This window comes from Notamacropus eugenii, chromosome 2 (genome assembly GCF_028372415.1).
Source record: "Notamacropus eugenii isolate mMacEug1 chromosome 2, mMacEug1.pri_v2, whole genome shotgun sequence".
NCBI lineage: Eukaryota > Metazoa > Chordata > Mammalia > Diprotodontia > Macropodidae > Notamacropus > Notamacropus eugenii.
Genome location: NC_092873.1, coordinates 94,759,770 through 94,778,899, shown reverse-complemented (window position 1 = coordinate 94,778,899; position 19,130 = coordinate 94,759,770). Strand labels below are relative to the sequence as shown.

At 42.2% G+C, this 19,130-nt stretch overlaps 1 long non-coding RNA gene across 2 annotated transcripts in view; it reads right to left on the bottom strand.

Moving 5' to 3' along the window:
- Positions 1-298: 298 nt before the first annotated feature.
- Positions 299-19,130, bottom strand: part of LOC140526039 (uncharacterized) — a 32,309-nt gene continuing 13,477 nt past the window's right edge. For both annotated transcript variants that reach the window (XR_011974215.1, XR_011974216.1), the window contains one exon: positions 299-1,332. This is a non-coding gene — a long non-coding RNA (uncharacterized lncRNA). The remainder of the gene's footprint in view (positions 1,333-19,130) is intronic.

The following is a 19,130-nucleotide window of genomic DNA, read 5'->3' as shown; positions in this document are numbered from 1 at the left end:
TGGATGGAATTCAGATAGAAAAGATCCTGGCACAAGTCTTTCCTGCTTTATTTTTTTATACTTAGTGTCCAGTAGCTTTTTGTAGATTACAGTTGTTGTTAGGAACTGGATCTGTGATTTCGTTAGCATAAGGACTTCCCTGGTAAGAAAACTCCCACTACCAGTACTGGACTGCCCTTTCTTTGCAATTTATAGTCTAGGGAGTTGCCTGGGGCACTGGGAGGTTAAAGGATTTATTTATCCAGAGTCACACAACCAATACGTGTCAGAGGTGGGACACGAATCCACGTCATCAGGCTTCAGTCATCTCGCCTTTATTCCCCTATGCCACAATATCTCTATTATTGTTATCAAGCTCTGTAGTGCTAAAAATGTCATGGATATATTTTAATTTCCCCCTCAATTTATTCTCTGTGGGATGTATACATTTTCTTCTTAACATCCCATCACCTTGTCCTCTGCTTTTCGCCCCTCTTCCTGTGCCTCCAGAATTTCGGGAAATGTCACATCTTGAAATCGTGCTCGCCGGCCTGCGGCACTGGAAGGTGTGGCTTTGGGGATCAATCAGGCAGAGCTGGAAGCAGGACTGAATCTCCTGAGCCCTTCGGGGACTGGGGCCGGGCTGGGATGAAGAGGGAAGGGGACGGGGGAGGGGGGGAAGGGTGCGGAGGCTGGAGCTAGGACCCTGCCCCAAGCAATTTCCCTTAAGGGAGAGCCCTCGGGTGGATATGTAAATTTAGCGGCGGCCATTGGCTGCCCTGGGGAGGGCGAGGGGGTTGTGAGAGAGGAAAAGGAGTGAAACCGAGGGGGTGGGGAAAGGGACTCTAGCGCTCGTTGCCAAAACAGTCTATTCCCCAGATCAGTTTCCTAGATACCGGGCGCTGTCATAGCAGCCTCTTGGTACTGGGAACTGTGTCTCTCTGTGGCTGACTGGAGCTCAGGTCAGGGTGTTCAGACCCCCAGGCTCCACACTGAAGACCAGGGGCCCTGGTTGGCTCTGGGAAAAGACTGGTGATTCTAGCCCCTTTCATTCACACGGGCTCATTTGACTAAAAAGGAACAAATTGGAGGTGCCCCAACCTCCTTCCCTTCCCACCTCCTTCCACCACCCCCTCACCCCGTTAGCATCACAACAGTTCCCTGGAGGAGTGGGGGAGGTAGTAGAGGAGAGGGCAGGTGTCAGGGAAAGGGCCACTGGAGGCTGCTGGCTGCCAATGTTTCCATAGGAGATGTTCCCAGGAGTCCTTGCTCCTTCTGTCGCGGTTCCTTTCCCACCTAGGAAAATGCTCCTTCTTCTAAATGGCAGGGCCAAAAGACCCACAGGATCCTGTGCTTTAGAGTGGGAAGAAAGCATCTTGTCTAGTCAAAACAAATTTCTGCATGGCCAAAGCCTTCTCCCTCACCTCCACCACCACCCCCACAAAAAAAGAGGAAGATTCAAGAAGCCCTGTCCTTTCCTCTCCTTACGTTCTGTCCTGTTAACTTGACTCTTTCAACTTCTCAGCATTGTGCAGTTTCCCCCAACGACCTCTCTGAGACTTGCTTTCCTCTCTTGTAAAATGGGGGTGATGCATCAGAAAGATACCTGAGGTTCTTTTTTTCTCTGATGCCAGCCCATGGAGTCCTCTCTTCCTCCTAACTCCTTGAGAACTTACCATCTGTACCTTTGATGATGGCATTTGCATAGTATCCTGTCCTTAGATATGTTTCCTTAAGTGTCTTCATATATTTTACATACTGGGTGCTGTAGGGGAATCCCACCTCACCCACTATGGAAACATGGTCAAGTCATCGGATTATAGATTTAGAACTGGGATCTTAGAGGTCACCTTGTCCAATTCCTCCATTTTATAGATGGGGCATCTGAGACTCAGAGAAGTGAAAATGACTTGCCCAAAGTCACACAAGTAGTAAATATCTCAAGCAGCATTTTTACCCAATTTTTCTGTCTAAGTCTCACTTTCCTCACTTGTAAATGGAGATAATGATAACTGTATTACTACCTCCTACTTCAGAGATTTGCTGCAAGGAAAGTGTTTATATACTTCAAAAGGGCCTAAAAAGATGAGTTGTTTAGTCTCCAAGGCAGATTCAGAGTCTTTACAACTAACAGATAACAGAGTGCGAAGGGACCTTAGAGATCATCTATTCTGGCGGCCTCATTGGACAGAGGAGGAAATTGAAACCAGCTGAGAGATGAAATGACTTCCCTAAAGTCACACAGGTAGTCTGGGGAGAAGTGGGATTTGAATCCAACTACATCCAATGTTCCTTCCACTGAGAACCTTTTGAATGCTTGACATATTGTATAATATGCAGTAACTAATTGGTGATCAATTCATTAGTTAATTGCTTAATTGATTCCCTTCCCCCACAATTATCTATCTCTCTTTCCATTTATCTCCGTATCCTATGTACATACCTATCTAATCTGTCTCTTTAATGTATTTATCTATCTATATACCTTCCTGTATATCTAATCTAATCTACCTATCCATCCATCCATCCATCTATCCATCTCATCTATCTATCTACACACCTATCCATCTAATCTACCTACCTATCTAATCTATCTATCCATCTAGCTATCTAATCTATTCATCTATCTGCACACCTGCCTAGCTGATCTATCTACCCATCTAATCCATCCTTCCATCCATCCATCTATCCATCCATCCATCCATCTATTCTAGTTTATGAATATATGTATATATCTGTCTACCTGTCTATATACTCATATAATCCATTCATTCATCTATCTATCTATCTATCTATCTATCTATCTATCTATCTATCTATCTATCTATCTATCTATGTATCTATCTATCTATCTATCTATCTGTCTATCATCTATCTCCTTCCACAAAACAATCCTCTGCTCCAACTCAGATCCCATCTCTTCACTTCTCTAATCCTAAACTTTTATCTATTACTTCTGAGACAACTCCCCAGCTGCTCTGTTGGTCTCTTAGTGGGCACTCAGGAAATGCTTGTCTGAACCCTGGAAGTGTTTCAATCTAATTAAACAATATTTGTCCTCCAGCACCTATTATACATTCATTGTTCACATTTATTAAGTGTCTTTTTATGGAAGGCACTCTTCTGGACTGGGGACATAATCATAATAACAATAACTCAGATTTTTATGGCACTTCATAGTTTACAAAGCACATTCCTCAGAACACCCCTGTGATATATAGATAAGGATAGGCATTGGATCTTTGATTTCATTAGTATTGGGAATTTCCAGATGAGAAAAGTCCCTTTACAATTTCTACTCTTAGACAGCGTCTAGTATGAATGGAGATCAAATGAATTGTTCAGGGTGGTATAATCAGTATATGTCGAAGGTGGGACTTGAACTCAGTTCTTCCTAGTTCTGAGGGTAATTTTCTGCTCGTTATTCCTTTGCTATTTGAGGTTAATAGTACATATATTATCACCCACATTTCATAAATGAATAACTGGAGTAAATTGACTTACCTAAGGCCATATTGTCAATAAGTGTCAGAGTCAGAGCTCAAAACCAAGTCTTATCACAGCCCTATCCCTACCCTCAAGAACACCCATCAATCTATTTATGGAATGGAATATATGTAGAACTACAATACAATTCAATAAACATTTTAAAGAACATTTACTAAGTTCCTACTAGGTGGCGGTCACCATGCTACTTGCAAAGATTAAAAAAAAACCACCCACATTCTCTGTCCTCAGGATGCCTATATTCTATTAGAGTAGCTTGCAGTTTCACTATAATTGGAAAAATAAGTAAGCGTGTCCAAGGAGTCAAACCATTCCAATTCATTCATTCATTCATTCATTCACTTATGCATTTATTCATGCTAGGTGGTAAAGTAGATAGATCACTGAACCTGGAGTCAGGAAGACCTGAGTTCAAATATGATCTCAGATGCTTATTAGCTGAGTGATACTAGACAAGGCACTTAACTACTGTTTGCCTCAGTTTCCTCATCTAGGAAACATATAAGGATAATAACAGCACCTACCTTGCAGGGTTGTTATGAGAATTAAGTGAGATAATATTCATAAATAAAATGCTTTGTAGACCTTAAAGGATTATATAATTGCTAACTTTTACTAATATTATCTTCCTCATCATTCATGCGACAAAGCACTTAGTCTAAGTGGCCTGAAAGATACAAGGAGGGGAGGATTACTTCTGACTGGGGGGAATCAGAGAAGACTTTCTGAGGAAGGGGATGCTTAAGCTGGGCCTTGAAGAAGGTAATGGAGTTCAGTAGGTAGAGAAGATAGAAGTGGCCATTTGAGGAATGGGGGTTGTCTGAAGGGGACAGAATGGATAAGAGAATAACTAGTAGTTGATTTGAACAAGAGGGTAGAGAATGCTAGTAAGAAAATATTTTGAAATAAGGCTGGAAACATAGATTGAAACCTCTGCGTCCTAGCAAAATTAGACATTTAGCTTCTCCCCAGTCTTGTCCTCTGCTCTTAGGCTGTCTTCCATGCCCAGAATTCCCTCCTTCTTCATTGATGCTTGTCAGAATCTTTTATTCCTGCAAGATTCAGTGTAGGGAGGTTTTCCTTCATGAAGCTTTCCCAGATTCCTTTCACTAAAAGTGATCGCTTTGTCTCAAATTATCTTAAAACACTTCATCTGAAACTTTTCTTTGCCCTATCTCAGTCTACTTTTTAACACACTTATTTGTGTGCATGCCATATCTTTTCCTCTCATTAGGTTATAACTTTCTTGAGGACAGAGATGATATCACTTTCCATCTTTGTATCCTCAGAACCTAGCAAAAGCCCTTTGTGCATAGTTGAGGTTCTTAAAATGTTAGGTGAACTGAACTGAATTATGTTATTGTTAGGGTCATTTTTCAGTCATATCTGATTCTTTGTGACTCTATTTTGGGGTTTTCTTGGCAGAGATACTGGAAGAGTTTGTCATTTCCTTCTCCAGTTCCTTTGACAGATGAGGAAACTGAAGTAGAGTTAAGTGACTTACTCAGGGTCACACAGTCACTAAGTGTGTGTCCAGATTTTATTGTTGAGCTGAGCAGTTTGAGGGAATGGAAAGAGAATGAGCATTGACAAAAAACCTACTATGTGCCAGATGCTGTGCTTAGCACTTTCCAAATATTACCCCATTTGATCTTCACAACAACTCGGGGAGTTAGATGGCATTATTATTTCCATTTTACAGTTGAGGAAACCAAGGCAGATAGAGGTTAAATGACTTGCCTAGGGTCACAAGTTAGTTACGTGTCAGAGGCTAGATTTGAATTCAGGCCTTCCAGACTTCCAACTCAGAACTCTATCCCCCTTTCCACTTAGCTGTCTTTAATTTGGTGGACAATGTGGGACCATTGATGAATTTTGAGCAAGGTAGTGACATGACCATGCATGTGTACTATGTGAAGAATAGATTAGAGAGGGGAGAGGTGGGAAATAGGCCAGTTAGAAGCTATTACAGTGGAACAGGTTAGAGCAGGGATGGGGAACCTGTGGCCTTGAAGCCACTTGTGGCCCTCTAGTTCCTCAGGTTCGACCCTTTTGGACCAATTTGACTGGATCCAATGCAATCAAAGGGCCATACTTGAGGACCTAGAGGGCCACATGTGTCCTCAAAGCCCAAAGTTTCCCCACTCCTGGGCTAGAGGCTATGAGATCCCAAACTAAGGTGATAACAATGGGAATGGAAAGAAGGGGAGAAGGATGGGAGAGACAGAAGACAGAATGATGGAGGAAGTAAAAGAAGCCTTTGATGTTTTGAGCCTGGGTGCCTAACTGGAAGGATCTGGATGATGATGGAAATGTGAAAGTTAGGGAGTGGGGCAGATTTTGGAAGTGAGATGATAGGTTAAGTTTGAATACGCTGAGTTGGAAGTGCTGGGGGATGGCCAGGTAGGGATGTCTAGAAAGACAGTTGGAAATGTGAAGCTGAAGTTCAGGGAGGAGATCAGGGTTGGATTTGTTTGTTTTTGATTTTTGTTTTCAATTTTTTAAAATTCTGAATTTAAACAGCCCCCCCTCCCCAATACACAGCAGAACACAAAAGAGGATTGTAATATGAAACTGTGATTCTCTATTTCATACTAGTTGTGTTTTTGAATGCATAATAAATTCCACATGTTACTTTCAAAACTGTCCTGCTTGTTGGCGCTTTCTTTTGGACTTCTGGTGTGTCTAAAAGAATGTTTCTGTGGGCCTATTTTTTGGTCATCATTATTGTTACCCTACTGCCCTCAACAGAGAGAAAGAGAAAAAAACCACCCTTGTATCAAATAAGGATAATTAAGCAAAACAAATCCATACGGTGACCATGATTTGGAAGTCATTTGCATAGGCCTGATAATTAAAGCAAGTTATGGATGAGAACAGTAAGGGATCGAGTAGGCAAGAGACCCAAGAGAGCCAAGAGCCCTGGAGTATGTCCATGCTTAGGAAGCTGGAACTAGCAAGACTAATGAATAAATTATTTTTAAAATTTTAACATTTAAAGAAAAAGTGAGTTCCAAGTTCTCTCCCTTCCTCCCCCATCCATTGAGAGGGCAAGCAATATAATATCAATTATACACAATGAATGAATTAAAGAAGCAGAGAGGGGGAGGAGAGCTGGTTAGACAGGGGGAGGAAAGATGGGGTCAACAGTATCAGATTCTGAAGACAGGTCAAAGAGGTCATCCCCAGAGCCTGAGAGAAGACCACTGGATATGGCAATTAGGAGGTCATTAATCACATTGGAGAGGGAAGTTGCCCGAGTGAAATGGGCTGGCTCCCCCTCCCTGGAGGTCTCCAAGCAAAGTCTGGATGGCTCCTTGTTGCTTTTGCTATTGGGTGGTAGGTTTTGTTTTTTTTTTTAATTTTTTCATTGTATCTGGTGATTCCAAGCAACTTGAAAAGAGGAATCAGCCCAGAAGCCATATTGTAAGAGTTTGAGAAATGAGTGGATGTAAAGGGAGGTGGAGGCAGAGTGTAGATCTTTTTCTGGAAATTGACCATGAAGGAGAGGAAGGAGAGGGGATGGGAACTTGAGGGGGCTGCGGGGATAAAGGGAAGTTTTTCTTTGGTTTTGGTTTTTTAGGTTAGGAAAAGCTAAGTAGGTGTAGGAGCAGAAGGGAAGATGCTGTATCCACTAGGGGAGAGTTCAAAGAGTTGTGGAGGGCCTGGCCAAGGAACTGGTATTTGATTCTAGAGCCAATAAGGAGTGCTGAAGGGTTTTAAAAAATGTTTACGCATGCTTTTCATCTTTATGTTGCAGTAATCTCTCACACCTCCCTGCCATGATTTCTTTTTTAAAATTAATTAATTTGTAGTTTTAAACATTCACTTCCATAAGATTTTGAGTTCCAAATTTTCTCCCCGTCTCTCCTTTCCCCCAAAACAGTGTGCATTCCAGTGTGCATCCCCTCCCCCCAATCTGCCCTCCCTTCCATCACATCTCTCCCTTCCCTTAACCCCTTCCCCTCTATTTACTCCATCCCCTCTATTTTGAATCCTTTCTTGTGACAAGGGAAAACAAGGAAGCAAAAATATCTGGTAGAGAAACCTGGTCTGCTAATATTCTGTGCTAGTAGTCTCCCAATTCTTTTCTATGAAAGAGGAAGTATGTTTTGTTAGCTCTATTGAGGGTTTTTTTTTTTTGAGCAGGGGAATGAAAGAGTGATGCTTTAGAAAAATTATTTTGGTAGATTTGTCTTGGATAGGTTTGAAATGAAGACAACCTAGAAGCAAGGGGAGCATTTAGGAGGTTTTAACAATAGTGTTACATTTGGAGTTTTGCATTCCTTTTGTGTGTAAGGAATAAGTACCTGTCCCATACCTGATTCATATTATCCATTGCAAAGCTTTCTACTTTTTCTGTTAGGGAGACTCTAGATATGAATCAAAACCCAAGCCGTAAGGCAATTTTTCTACCAGACCAAAGTTTTATGGTGTAAAGAGTGTGAAAAAAGAAATTTTGCTCTTCTAGGTAGTTCAATTGAATCCAATCTGGTTTCTTGTGTAGATCTGGAGCAAATGGGCTACATATTAAAGGAGAAGGGAATATAGTGTCCCAATCCCTCTGGGCCCAGTAAAAATTCTTCTCTTTAGCAATCAATGAAATCAAGTCATTGTGCCAGTCACAATGCTACACATTACGGATACAAAGAAAAGACAGTCCCTGCTCTCAAGCAGTTCACAATCTAATGAGAGAAATAACATACAAACAATGAAATCTAGAGAGGCAAACTGTGGACACTCTACAGAGGGAAGGCACTGTTGAAAAAATTCTTATTAAGCACTAACTGTGTACCAAATACTACCAGTACAAAATAACAGTGCAGAAGCGGGATAATTTTTGGCTCAACAGAGTTCATATTCTAATAGAGAAAGCTGCTAAGGAGAGTGGTGCCCAGGGAGGGGCATTTTGGTGTGGGAAGTCATAAAGATGACAAATAGAGCCATGGGGGACAGGATTGATACACCCTTTTTAATAGCAACTCTACTATTGATTTGATTATTGTTTCCAGAACAAAAGGTAGAAGGTTGGGGCCTTTGTTGTCCCAACTGGTTAGTGCCTGAATGGCCAAAAAATTTGGGAAATGAGGAGAGTAATTTTTATAGTACTCTCCTCATTGGACAACTTCTAGGATCAAGTGAAAAAGGTAGGTAAAGCCCTTTGCTACGCAAATGCCAGTTATTATTTATAGTACCCATTCCTCTTATTATTTGGAGAGGTAGAGGTGATGGGAGAGGAAATGCCTGGACGAACAGCAAATAGGTTAGAGTTTTCCTTGTAGCCAACACCTGGATTTTAGAAAGGGAGAGCTGCCTTCTCAGAGTAAACAGAAGTTGTAGACATGTGGTCCAGATGGGGGGGGCGGTGTGGTGTGTGTGTGTGTGTGTGTGTGTGTGTGTGTGTGTGTGTATTCCTTTGAAGACCCCTTAGTTCCCAGATGGGGAGATCCTTACTGTATATAATGTCCCTATCCCTGGACTGGTACCCCAATGTGCCATACTGGTCAACAGAAGTCTGAACTGACTCTGCATTTTTTCTTGCCAAGTGTTTCCTTGTACTCTGTGCCATCCAGTCTCACCGAATGAAAATTCTTTTGTTCAGCCTGGCATTTGGGGGTGAAGGTTGGGCGGGGGGGGGCAGCTTGACTCCAACCTACCTTTCCATTAGACCAAGAACTCCTGGAGATCAGGGATTTTTGTTGTTTTTCCTTTCTTTTGTATACTCATGGCTTAGCCAAGTGCCTGACACATAGTAGGCACTTAATAAATGTTAGCTGATTGATTGATTTCTTATCTATACAACTATACAGCACTATAACTAGGAATTCTTGCACCTAGGGTAAATTCAGTGGCAAAGGGTACTCAGGCCTGATGGATCAGAGGACCCTAAGGAAGGCAGTGAACCAGCTCATTTTGGTGCCCTGGAACAAAGCACCCGTCATCTTACCCTAGTTAAGTCAGTGCTGATATCATGCTACACCTTAAAATTAGTGTTTTCTATCCCTCGATTATCTTCAATTCATCCTCTATGTAACTTGTTTGCACACAGTTATTTTTATGTCATCTCGCCATAAGCTCCTGGAGAGGAGGGATGATTTTTTGTCTTCTTTTGGATCCCCAGTCCTTAGCACAGAGCCTGGCACATATTAGATGCTTAATCAATATTAATTGATTGACTACGATTACTCTATATTCTAGCCAAATGGGAGTTTTGTTAGCCCAGCTTCCCATCTCAGCCATCTCTTATGTCTTGAATATATCTCTATCTCTATCTCTATATATATGTGTATGTGTATATGTGTATATATGTATATATGTGTCCTTCTAATGAAATCCACTCTCTAGTATATATGTATGTATATGTATATATATGTATATATGTGTCCTTCTAATGAAATCTACTCTCTAGTTCATGTTCCCGGCTCTATGAAGTTTTCTTTAGACTTACAAATCCAAAACTTTTTTTAGAAAAACAAAAACAAAACTTTTTTTGGAGTATTAGTGGTAAATGAAGACATTTTACAATTTTGTAGGAAAGTAAAATAAATGTTTAAAATCATCATGAACATAGCTATAAGCAATTTCTCTCTCTTCAAGTCTGTTAAATCTCTGTGCTTCTATTTACTTGTCATTCATTACATATTGCATATGTATTATAGTTTTCCCCCAACTTAAATGTAAACTCCTCAAGAGCCAGGAATTCTGTCATATTTCCTCATATACCCCAAAGCAAACATAGTGCACTGCACATTGCGGGTAAGGAATAGTTATTTCTCATTGGATTTCTCAAGCAGGACTAGTTCATACCTGAGTTCTAGGCCATTAGAGAATGCTGGAGGGCGTGGGGGAACACCTTGTCTAATTGGCTCAAGTCCCACTTCCTCTAAAGCCCTCTCTGATCATCCCTCTTTCTGATTTTCAACAGCCTTTACTGTCTAGCAGGCATTTGGTGCTCAGCCTGTGATTCCTTTAAGCATCCTTTCTGCAGTTAAACATTCTTGTACGTTGCTTTTTGTTCTTCATTCTCAAAGAGAGTGGTGACTTTAGGAAGATGATGGTATAACTTGAAAGTGAATTGGATTTAAGAGGGAGGGCTGTGCAAGGTCACCAGTCTCACTTTCTCCTCGGGAACCATCAGAATCCAGTGGCAAGACAGAGATCAGAATGACTGGAGATGGCCCCCCTCTTGTATTTTAACCCTGTATAAGAAACAGTGGGCGGCTAGCTCCGGGTCTGGAGTCAGAAAGACCTGAGTTCAAATCCGACCTCAAATGGTATGGCCCTGGACAAGTCACTTCATCCTGTTTGCCTTAGTTTTCTCATCTGTAAAATGAGCTGCAGAAGGAAATGCAAATCACTCTAGTGTCTTCACCAAGAAAACCCCAAATAGGGTCACAAAGTCTCTGTCATGACTGAAAAGATTGAGCAATAAGGAATATCAGTGTGTTGTTGTGTCCCGAGGGCTAGACTTGGCATGTCACCATGGTAGGGGAGAAAGAGTATTAGTTCTGGAGTCAGAGAATTTGGGTTCAAATCCCACTTCTGATGACCTGTGTGACTTTGGGTGAGTCACTTCAACCTGATGTGTTTGTACAAAGTTGTTACGTGTTGCCTCCTGATGATGAGCTCCAGGAAGAGTTTTTACCTTTCTTTGTTTCCCCAGCACTTAGCACAATGCCTGATGTTTAATAAATGTTTGTTGACTATTCCCAGTGCTTACCACAGTGCCTGGCATACAGTAGGTGTGCAAAAACTGTTGTTTTAGAAGAGGAACAATGATATCACAAGTGATGTCTTGACTTTAGAGAACTGGATTTAAGTGAGGCAGGGTGGCACAAAGTCTTCAGCCTTACTTTTCCATAGTCACCAAAGTCTAGTAGCAGAATAAAAGTCAACATGATTGACAGGTGTTGGCCCAGCACGCAGTGGATGATGTTGGTGTCTTCCATGTCTGATCAAACTCTAAAGGATCCACAGTACCTGCTTTAGCTGCCTTCATGGCCCTTGGAACAAATTATTCTCATCTGCCCATTCCTACCTGATAAGCTAACTGACTGCCTGGACCCTGGTTTCCTCGTGTAAGACAAGTGAGGAGGTTGGACTGCGGTTCCTTCCAGCTCTAGAGCTATGATCCCATGGTTTGGCTCCAGTTCCTCTGTCATCTAATAGCTGTGGGACCATGGGTGTGTCCCTATTTCTGTGAACCTTTTTCTTTACCTATAAGATACAGATAATAATTCCTCCCTAAAAGGACTGATGTGGAAGATCAAATAATACCAAGTATAGAAAGCTTTTTGCAGGTGTTGTCTAAATGTCAGCAGCTCTCCTGACTGCAAATATGGGGATTGCTTGAGAGTTCTGTGATCTCTCTTCCTCCTTGGAACTCTGGGAGCACTTACTGCCTATTCAGAGACCTTTAGTACTGAATGGACTTGGTAGTAAAGCATCCTGCAAGGCATGGGGGAGATATTAAATTGAAAGATTAAATAGAATACCCGAAGCCCTGGGGAGGCAGGGATGTCGAGTCACTTGTCCTAAGTCACCCTGCAAACCAGCATTAGAGGTGGGAATTTAAGCCACTTCTTCTGACTCTGAAGCCATCTGGGTCCAGTGGTGAGATATGGATCAGAACGACTGAAGATGGCCCTGCTGTTGCCTTCTAGAGTAATAGGGAAGGTAGGAGGAGGACAGGGTTTGGGGGAAAGATAATGAGTTCTGTTTTGCATATATTGAGTTTAAGGTCCCTGCTGGACATATATTGAGTTTAAGATGTCCCTGCTGGATATCTAATCAGAAATGTCTGAAAGGTGATTGGAGACACAAGATTGAAGTTCAGGAGATAGATTGGGGAAGGAAAGGTAGATCTGAGAATCATTTTTGGCATACAGATGGTAATTAAAATCCATGGGAGCTGTTGAGATCACCAAGTGAAGTAGTATAGAGGAAGAGGAGAAGAGGTCCTCGGCCAGAACCCTGAGGGTCACCTTGAGTTAGAGGCTGTGATCTGGAGGAGGATCCAGCAAAGAAGACTGAGAAGAAGCAGGCAGGAAGAAAACCAGAAAAACAGAAAACTGTTGTTCAAAAAACCTGATAAACCTTTATTAAGTGCTTGCTATATACTAGTCACTGTGCTAAGCACTGGGGGTAGAAAAAGAGGCAAAAGACAGTCCCTGTCCTTGTGAGGAGCTCATAATCTAATGGGAGAGATAACATACAAGCAAATATGTACAAAGCAAGCTATATACAGGAGAAACCGGAAATAAATACCTTGGAGAGGTATAAAGCAGGTGCTTAGGAAGAAAGGAGGGGGAAGGTGGTAGTGATGGTGACCCAGGGAATGGGGACAACCATCAGGATGAGGTAACATTTGAGTCTTCTGACTCTCCCAGGCAAAGAAGGGGAGGGAGGACATTCCAGGCATAAGATGTTAAGGTATTCAGGGCCAGAGTGTATGAAAACACATCTTAGACTGTGAACTATCTTCTCCTGCGTGTGTCTCTCTCTCTTCTCCTCTCTTGGAGGGCAGGGACTTTTCTCTATATCTCACATGGCAAACCCAGCCTATTAGCAGATACCCAATGAATAGCTTTTGAATGAGCTACTTTCCCGATAAAGAATGCTTTTTGAAGAGCCCCTCTTTGGTGAGGGATCATGATGTTAACTCTGGGGCTAAAGGATTGCAGGGTGAGTCTGGCTTGTCCCTGCTTCCCTCTCCTGGGCCTCCCGGCCCCTGTGGTCCTCCCACTCCACTCTGATCGCTCCACATGCCTTTGTTAGGGCCCACTTCGATCCTCTCTGCCACCCCTAGATCCTGGGGCAAGGCTCTCAGATTGTTTCTCTGCACCCCCACTCCTATGTCCATTCTGTCCTGCTTCACTCTCAGCTGACTCTCCCAACCCAGCAACCTCTCTCCTCTGAGCTAAAAACCCACTCCGAGTCTGTACCATACAATTTAGTAGCTAATTATATACTGTCTTGTACTATTCGCTGTTGTTTTCATGTGTCAACAGTGTCCTGTCTCCCCAGCTAGACTGCGAACTTCTCCTCAAGGGACCTGGTCTTACACGTCCTCCCTCACCCCTCTCGGAGAATTCCTTGTTCAACACTACTCCCCTCTAGTCTAGGACAGTGCTGGATCCACAGCAAGCACGTAAGAGTTTGTTGATTGACTACCAGGGTAAAGTAATTCATACTAAGGAGTTGCTGGCTGACCCCGCCTGCAGGAGGAGGGAGCATTTTTTAGAGAGGTAATCTCTTATCCCAGAGGGAATGAATCTTTCATAATGGAATTCCAGGCACTGTGGTATGTGGGTGGGAGAGATTCTTTTCACTGGGTGGGGGGGGGGGCGGGGGTTGTTAGTGGAAGGAGAGTAGGTAGGATAAGTAGGGGGAGGGGATCATTAAACCACAAGCAGGCAACTGGCTGTTGTTTCACCTTTGGGTAAGAGGGCACTATTTCTAAGGGACACATTGCTGTGTGGTGGGCATGGAGAATCTGTTCCACAGTGATTTCTCTTGCCACAGGCAGGGCTTTGTAACACAGATAAATGCCTCATCAGCAGAGAAAGCTACTTTTGGCCTGGAAGACCACTGTGTACTGGGGAAGTGTGTGTGTGTGTGTGTGTGTGGGGGGGGGTAAGGATGGGGGTGGGGGCAAACTGTTCATTGGCCTATTTCCCAGACTTGAGACCACAGGCCTGGCCTATCAATTTGTCTCCTTAGAAGGTGAGAAAATCCCAGCCTGGTAAAACACTAGCTTCCAGCTGGCAGCAGTGGCCTAGGCTCTGAGGAGTACTTGAATGAGTAGCCTCTCTAAGGAGATCATGGGATTCCAGATCTCAGAGCTGGAAGATTTTAGAGATTCCAGGATCTATAGGTGGAAGGACCCTTAGAGGCCGTCATCTTCAGGCCTCTCTTTTAGTAGATGAGGAAACAAAGACCCAGGGAATTTGAATGTTTCGCCTAAAATCACAAAGACAGTCTCATCAATCAATCAACATTTATTAAGTGCTTGTATGGGTAGGTGGTTCAGTAGATAGAGCACTGGGTAGGGACTCAGGAAGGCCTGAGTTCAAATGTGATCTCACACATTTACTTACTAACTGCGTGACCCTGGGCAAGTCACTTCACCCAGCTTACCTCAGTTTTCTCATCTGTCAAATGAGCTGGAGAAGGAAATGGCAAACCACTACAATATCTCTGCCAAGAAAACCCCAAATGGGGTCGCAAAGACTCTGTCACAACTAAATGACTGAACAATTACTTAACAAGTACCAGGCATTGTGCTAAACTCTGGGGATACAGAGACAAAAGACAGTCCTGCTCCCACGGAGCTCACAATCTAATGGGAAAGACAACATGCAACACGCAAAGAAATATACACAAAACAAGCTATACAAGGGACAAATAGGAAATAAGAAAGAGAGGAAAGGTGCTAGAATTAAGAGTACTCTGTAAAAGATGGAATTTTAGTTGGGAATTAAGGGAAAGTCAAGAAGCTGAGCTGAGGAGGGAACACATTCCAGGGATGGGGGACAGCCAGAGAAAATACCAGAGACAAAGGTAGGATTTGAACCCAGGCCTTCTGACTCCAGACAGAGGGCTTTTTACTGTGCTAGGTTAATGTGAGGTAGTGGAAAGAATGCTGTATGTGGAGTCTTAGGACTTAATTCTTGCCTTTTACCAGTATTTCTCTTTATTGGTTGTATAAACTAGGAGGAATCCTTCTATCTCTATGGTCCTCAGTTTCCTCATACGTAGAAAAGAGAGTTGAGCTGATTGATAAGTCCTTTCTCAGCTCTAAATCCTATGAATCCCCTCCAAAACATCTCTGAAATGTGGCTTGGCTTCTGAATTTTCCCGGAAAGCATGAGAACCTGGGAGCATATACTCATAGGAGTGATATTGTGACCCTGGTAGGTAGAATCCATGCCAACTTCCTCCCTGGCCGCGATTCTCTGGCACACCCTTTGGCATCACCTGCCCCTCCCTATATGATCTTCCTTTCAATGGAGACACCTGGATATGCCAGCCTCAGCCCCTGTAGTCAGGGTGATAAGAGGTGGAAGGGGAACACATTTACTCTTCATTTATTCACAGAATGCCCAACTGAGAGGGACCTTAGAGGTCTTTAGACTAGAGGTTTTCATAGGATATTAGATTTTCATCTAGTCTAACTCTCTATTTTCTTAAGTTTAAATTTTTTTTTCAGTGAACAAAATCTATTTTTTTCCCTTTCTTTTTGCCTTCTTCCCCTTTGGCGTAAACATGAAGTAAAAATAAACATAGTGAGGCAAAATAAATTCAAAGTAAATTCAATAAATACAGCCCACACTGACTGTACCTGAAAATGTCACTCTGCACCCCAGAATCTATTCCCTCTCTGCCTGCAGGTATTAAGCCATTAATTTGACAGATAAGGAAACTGAGGCCTGGAGAAGGTAAGTGATTTGCTTGGGATCACACAGCTAATAAAGAGAAGACCTGGGATTATAACCCAGTTCTTTTCAACACCTCAGTCTTCCTAACATGTTGGTAAGCAGGTGAAATGAGACCCTCAACCTCCAGCTATAGCCTGACTCCTCTTTTACATTGATTATCATTTAAAGTACAAACTCGTTGAGAAATCAGATTGGTTCTCCCACCCCATTTCCTCTTTATACCCTCTGCATTCAGGGGACCCCTAATAAATGTTTTGTTGAATGGAATTGCATTCACCTGAGGCTTTTATGACTTTGCACACTCACCCAAAGGGCTATGGGTCTGAGGGGTGGGGCCGGTTGTGACTCACTCCAAGTCAGCTGGTGGTTCCCACTCAGCAGCCCCAATAAATAGATTATTCCTCATCCTACTCAGAGATTCCTGAGCAGGATCTTGTCCACAAATGTCAGGTTTCTTCCTCATGACATCTCCCTCCTTCCTTGATCAGGCTCTCCCATGTGCTGCCTTCTGGGGCCCTCAAAGGGAGACTCCCTGGACCATCCTCTGGTTAATAATTAATCAGTCAATACCAAGGATTAACCCAATAGAGTCCTGTACCTGAGACTTATGGGAACTATAAAAAAAGAAAAAGAGGAGAGCTGTACAATCCAAACCCTCGGCATTTCTACTTCCACAGGAATGAGAGGAGACGAGACACCCACCCATGGAGAAAAATAGAAAAAAATAACAACTTTATAAGCTGTTTAAATAAATAGTTGTATATACTATGGAGAGGATGTAAAACTGTGGTGTAGAGTCATAAACCTAGAGCAGGAAGGAGGGAACCTTCAAGGCCATATAGTCTACTCTCCTCATTTTTGTTGCTATCCAGTCATTTAGTCGTGTCTGACTCTTTATGACCCTGTGGACTATAACGTCCACAGGGTTTTCTTGGCAAAGATACTGGAGTGATTTGCTATTTTCTTCTCCAGCTTATTTTACACATGAGGAAACCGAGGCAAACAAGGTGAAGTGATTTGCCCAGGGTCACACAGCTAGTAAGTTCCTAAGGTCTGATTCGAACTCATTTTACAGATGAGAAAACCAAGACCCAGTGAGGTTAACATGATTACTTCCTCAAGGTCACATAGGTAGGAAGTGGTAAACCCAGGATCTCAGCCCTGCATGGCAACATTCTGTCTTATATACTCACAACAGCTCAGAATCTGAGTTGGAAAAGATGCCTATTATAGTCTGTATGGGCACAAGTCTGTTTAAGCTTCTCCTTGAACACTTACTTGCCAATACAGGAAGCTTACTACTTTACATGACAACCATTCTAATCATTGGGTAGTTCTAACTGTTAAAAATTCTTCCTTATTTTGAATTTTTTTCTGTAAATTCTACCCATTAGCCTTTGTTTTGCCTTCTGGAACTCCACAGGCCTATTCTCTACTCCTTATGACTTCAGATATTTGAAACTGTCTTGATCCTTCCCACTACCCTCTCTTTTTTGGGTTAAATAATCCTAGTTCCTTCAATTATACCTCTTCATGGTCCAGCTCAACCTCTTCACTAACCAGATTGTTCTTCTATAAACACTCCACTGTTTGTCAATAACCCTTTAAAAACTGGTGCTTGGGACTGACCTTGGACTTCAGCTAGGAAAACCTCCTCTTCCTCCCCTTTCTCCAGTCCTTTCTTAGTCTAGGCTAATGTTTCAAAGAGAATTATAGTATCACAGAATCAGAGAGTTGGAAGGGACCTAAAACAGCACTTAGATCAGGAGACAGTGATTTTTTTTTTTTAATATTCTGAACAGTATTTGGAACTATGTCTCCAAGGTTCTTATAAAGGTTCTCATACCCTTTGAATATCACTACTATGGCTATGCTATTCTATATAGGAGATCAAAGAAAGAAGAAAAGGACCCTTTTGCGCAAAAATATTTATAGCAGCTCTTTTTGTGGTGGCAAAGAATTGGAAATTGAGAGGATTTTTGTCAATTGCGGAATGACTGATCCAGAATTTCTTCTAGGTAGTATATGAATGATGGAATGTAGTATGTGAGTGATAGAATACTATTATGCTGTAAAAAGTGATGAAGTGAAGGGTTTCAGAAAAACCTGGGAAAACTTATATGAACTGATGCAGAGTGAAGTGAGCAGAACCTGGAGAACAATTAATATTGTAAAGAGAGTCAACTTTGAAAGACTTGGGAACTCTAAGCAACATGATGACCCACCACAGTCCCCAACGACTTATGGTGAAACAAGATATCTCCTTCCAGATAGAGAAATGATGGTCTCAAGATTGGAGCATATTTTTTTCCTTCTTTCTTTCTTTCCTTTTTTTGGATCATGATTAATGTGGAAATTTGTTTTCCATGATTGTGTATGTTTGTAGTGGGTTTTGTTTTTCTTGCTTTCTTATTGTATGGAAGAGGGGATAGGGAGAAGAGGAGAATTTGGAACTTTAAAAAATGAATGAAAAAGTCATACATAAATAAAAAAACTTAAATTGCAAAAACACACAAAAATACATACATAAATAAAAAATATTCTGAAAAGGGTTTTTCAATTTATTTACTTGTTTTTGTAATCCTACGTATTTCATGTATTTTAAAATATTATCCTGAGCAAGGATCCATAGTGTGAGTGTTCGTCCTTCGTTGCTGGAGAAGACCATGCCATCAGAGAAATAATGATATGACTTGCACTTGACTTTGTTTTGAGTGAGGGAGGGCTGTGCAGGTCACTAGCCTCACTTCTCCTCCAGAACCATCTCAGTCCAGTGACCAGATATTCATCAGGATGACTGGAGATGACCCAGGATGAGGCAATTGGGGTTAAGTGACTTGCCCAAGGTCACACAGCTAGTGAGTGTCAAGTGTCTGAGGTGAAATTTGAACTCAAGTTCTCCTGACTCCTGTGCTATCCACTGTACCACCTAGCTGCCCCTCCATTGGCTTTACCAGACTGACCAAGGAAGAAAGGAAGGAAACACGTATTCATTAAGTGCCTTCTGTAAGACAGGAACTGTGCTAAGTGCTTCACAAATATTATCTCATTTGATGCTCACAACAATCCTGAGAGGTAGGTGCTATTTTCATTCCATTTTACAAATAAGGAAACTGAGACAAGCAAAAAGCCTGAGGTAAGATTTGAACTCAGGTCTTCCTGGCTGCAGGCTCAACAATCCATCTCTTTGTCATTTAACTAAAC